This window comes from Syngnathus leptorhynchus, unplaced genomic scaffold (assembly GCF_054491065.1).
Source record: "Syngnathus leptorhynchus isolate UIUO unplaced genomic scaffold, UIUO_Slep HiC_scaffold_143, whole genome shotgun sequence".
NCBI lineage: Eukaryota > Metazoa > Chordata > Actinopteri > Syngnathiformes > Syngnathidae > Syngnathus > Syngnathus leptorhynchus.
This window is the reverse complement of record NW_028232110.1, coordinates 145,001-148,763: the sequence shown is the minus strand read 5'-3', so window position 1 is coordinate 148,763 and position 3,763 is coordinate 145,001.

Below are 3,763 nucleotides of genomic sequence, written 5' to 3'. Positions count from 1 at the left end.
GCTCTGGTGCTATGGAGCTCTGGAGCTCTGGAGGTATGGAGCTCTGGAGGTATGGAGCTATGGAGCCCTGGAGCCCTGGAGCTATGGAGCTATGGAGCTATGGAGCTCTGGAGCTATGGAAGTATGGAGCTATGGAGCTATGGATGTATGGAGCTATGGAGCCACCAGCCAGCCAGGCTGGAGCTATGGAAGTATGGAGCCATGGAGCTCTGGAGCTATGGAAGTATGGAGCTATGGAGCTATGGAGCTCTGGAGCTATGGAGCTAAGGAAGTATGGAGCTATGGAGCTCTGGAGCTATGGAAGTATGGAGCTATGGAGCTCTGGGGCTATGGAAGTATGGAGCTATGGAAGTATGGAGTTATGGAGCTATGGAAGTATGGAGCTATGGAGCTCTGGAGCTCTGGAGCTATGGAGCCACCAGCCAGCACCCTCCGTGGCTCAACCACGCCGGCCCAGAGTTCCAGCCGCTCGGCTTCACTCTCTCACAAGCCCCGCCTGGAGCTCCCCGGCCCACCCCTGGTACCTCAACTACCGAGGCCAGCCGCTCGACCACGCCGGCGCAGAGTTCCAGCCGCTCGGATTCACTCTCTCACAAGACCCGCCTGGAGCTCCCCGCCCCACCCCTGGTACCTCAACTACCGAGGCCAGCCGCTCGACCACGCCGGCGCAGAGTTCCAGCCGCTCGGATAAGCTCTGTCACTCACCCGCCGCGCAGCCACCGGTAACGGGGAAATGTCGCCGCCTTGTGGACACGCCGTTGTAAATGAATGGGCTTTCGCACTTAGTGCAATTTTAGCACACTCTCTGACTGGAGCTATGGAAGTATGGAGCTATGGAGCCACCAGCCACCCAGGCTGGAGCTATGGAGCTATGGAGCTCTGGTGCTATGGAGCTATGGAGCTCTGGTGCTATGGAGCTATGGAGCTCTGGTGCTATGGAGCTATGGAGCTCTGGTGCTATGGAGCTATGGAGCTCTGGTGCTATGGAGCTATGGAGCTCTGGTGCTATGGAGCTATGGAGCTCTGGTGCTATGGAGCTATGGAGCTCTGGTGCTATGGAGCTATGGAGCTCTGGTGCTATGGAGCTATGGAGCTCTGGTGCTATGGAGCTATGGAGCTCTGGTGCTATGGAGCTCTGGAGCTCTGGTGCTATGGAGCTATGGAGCTATGGAGCCACCAGCCAGCACCCTCCGTGGCTGGATCAATGGAAGTGTTTTAGGTACCAGGCAGCCAAAGGGCCGGGGCCTCACGCTCGACCACGCCGGCGCAGAGTTCCAGCCGCTCGGATAAGCTCTGTCACTCACCCGCCACGCAGCCACCGGTAACGGGGAAATGTCGCCGCCTGGCGGACACGCCGTTGTAAATGAATGGGCTTTCGCACTTAGTGCAATTTTCGCCAACTCTCTGACTGGAGCTATGGAAGTATGGAGCTATGGAGCCACCAGCCACCCAGGCTGGAGCTATGGAGCTCTGGAGGTATGGAGCCCTGGAGCTATGGAGCTATGGAGCCCTGGAGCTATGGAGCCCTGGAGCTATGGAGCTATGGAGCTCTGGTGCTATGGAGCTATGGAGCTCTGGTGCTATGGAGCTATGGAGCTCTGGTGCTATGGAGCTATGGAGCTCTGGTGCTATGGAGCTATGTAGCTCTGGTGCTATGGAGCTATGGAGCTCTGGTGCTATGGAGCTATGGAGCTCTGGTGCTATGGAGCTATGGAGCTCTGGTGCTATGGAGCTATGGAGCTCTGGTGCTATGGAGCTATGGAGCTATGGAGCCACCAGCCAGCACCCTCCGTGGCTGGATCAATGGAAGTGTTTTAGGTACCAGGCAGCCAAAGGGCCGGGGCCTCACGCTCGACCACGCCGGCGCAGAGTTCCAGCCGCTCGGATAAGCTCTGTCACTCACCCGCCACGCAGCCACCGGTAACGGGGAAATGTCGCCGCCTGGCGGACACGCCGTTGTAAATGAATGGGCTTTCGCACTTAGTGCAATTTTCGCCAACTCTCTGACTGGAGCTATGGAAGTATGGAGCTATGGAGCCACCAGCCACCCAGGCTGGAGCTATGGAGCTCTGGAGGTATGGAGCTATGGAGCCCTGGAGCTATGGAGCTATGGAGCCCTGGAGCTATGGAGCCCTGGAGCTATGGAGCTATGGAGCCCTGGTGCTATGGAGCTATGGAGCTCTGGTGCTATGGAGCTATGGAGCTCTGGTGCTATGGAGCTATGGAGCTCTGGTGCTATGGAGCTATGGAGCTATGGAGCTCTGGTGCTATGGAGCTATGGAGCTCTGGTGCTATGGAGCTATGGAGCTCTGGTGCTATGGAGCTATGGAGCTCTGGTGCTATGGAGCTCTGGTGCTATGGAGCTATGGAGCTCTGGTGCTATGGAGCTCTGGAGCTCTGGAGGTATGGAGCTATGGAGCCACCAGCCAGCACCCTCCGTGGCTGGATCAATGGAAGTGTTTTAGGTACCAGGCAGCCAAAGGGCCGAGGCCTCACGCTCGACCACGCCGGCGCAGAGTTCCAGCCGCTCGGATAAGCTCTGTCACTCACCCGCCGCGCAGCCACCGGTAACGGGGAAATGTCGCCGCCTTGTGGACACGCCGTTGTAAATGAATGGGCTTTCGCACTTAGTGCAATTTTAGCACACTCTCTGACTGGAGCTATGGAAGTATGGAGCTATGGAGCCACCAGCCACCCAGGCTGGAGCTATGGAGCTATGGAGCTCTGGTGCTATGGAGCTATGGAGCTCTGGTGCTATGGAGCTATGGAGCTCTGGTGCTATGGAGCTATGGAGCTCTGGTGCTATGGAGCTATGGAGCTCTGGTGCTATGGAGCTATGGAGCTCTGGTGCTATGGAGCTATGGAGCTCTGGTGCTATGGAGCTATGGAGCTCTGGTGCTATGGAGCTATGGAGCTCTGGTGCTATGGAGCTATGGAGCTCTGGTGCTATGGAGCTATGGAGCTCTGGTGCTATGGAGCTATGGAGCTCTGGTGCTATGGAGCTATGGAGCTCTGGTGCTATGGAGCTATGGAGCTCTGGTGCTATGGAGCTATGGAGCTCTGGTGCTATGGAGCTATGGAGCTCTGGTGCTATGGAGCTATGGAGCTCTGGTGCTATGGAGCTATGGAGCTATGGAGCTCTGGTGCTATGGAGCTATGGAGCTATGTAGCTCTGGTGCTATGGAGCTATGGAGCTCTGGTGCTATGGAGCTATGGAGCTCTGGTGCTATGGAGCTATGGAGCTCTGGTGCTATGGAGCTATGGAGCTCTGGTGCTATGGAGCTATGGAGCTATGGAGCCACCAGCCAGCACCCTCCGTGGCTGGATCAATGGAAGTGTTTTAGGTACCAGGCAGCCAAAGGGCCGGGGCCTCACGCTCGACCACGCCGGCGCAGAGTTCCAGCCGCTCGGATAAGCTCTGTCACTCACCCGCCGCGCAGCCACCGGTAACGGGGAAATGTCGCCGCCTGGCGGACACGCCGTTGTAAATGAATGGGCTTTCGCACTTAGTGCAATTTTAGCCAACTCCGTGGCTGCAAGTATGGAAGTATGGAGCTATGGAGCCACCAGCCAGCACCCTCCGCGGCTGGAGCTATGGAAGTATGGAGCTATGGAGCTCTGGGGCTATGGAAGTATGGAGCTCTGGGGCTATGGAGCTCCGGGGCTATGGAGCTCCGGGGCTATGGAGCTCCGGGGCTATGGAGCTCCGGGGCTATGGAGCTCCGGGGCTATGGAGCTATGGAGCTCCGGGGCTATGGAGCTC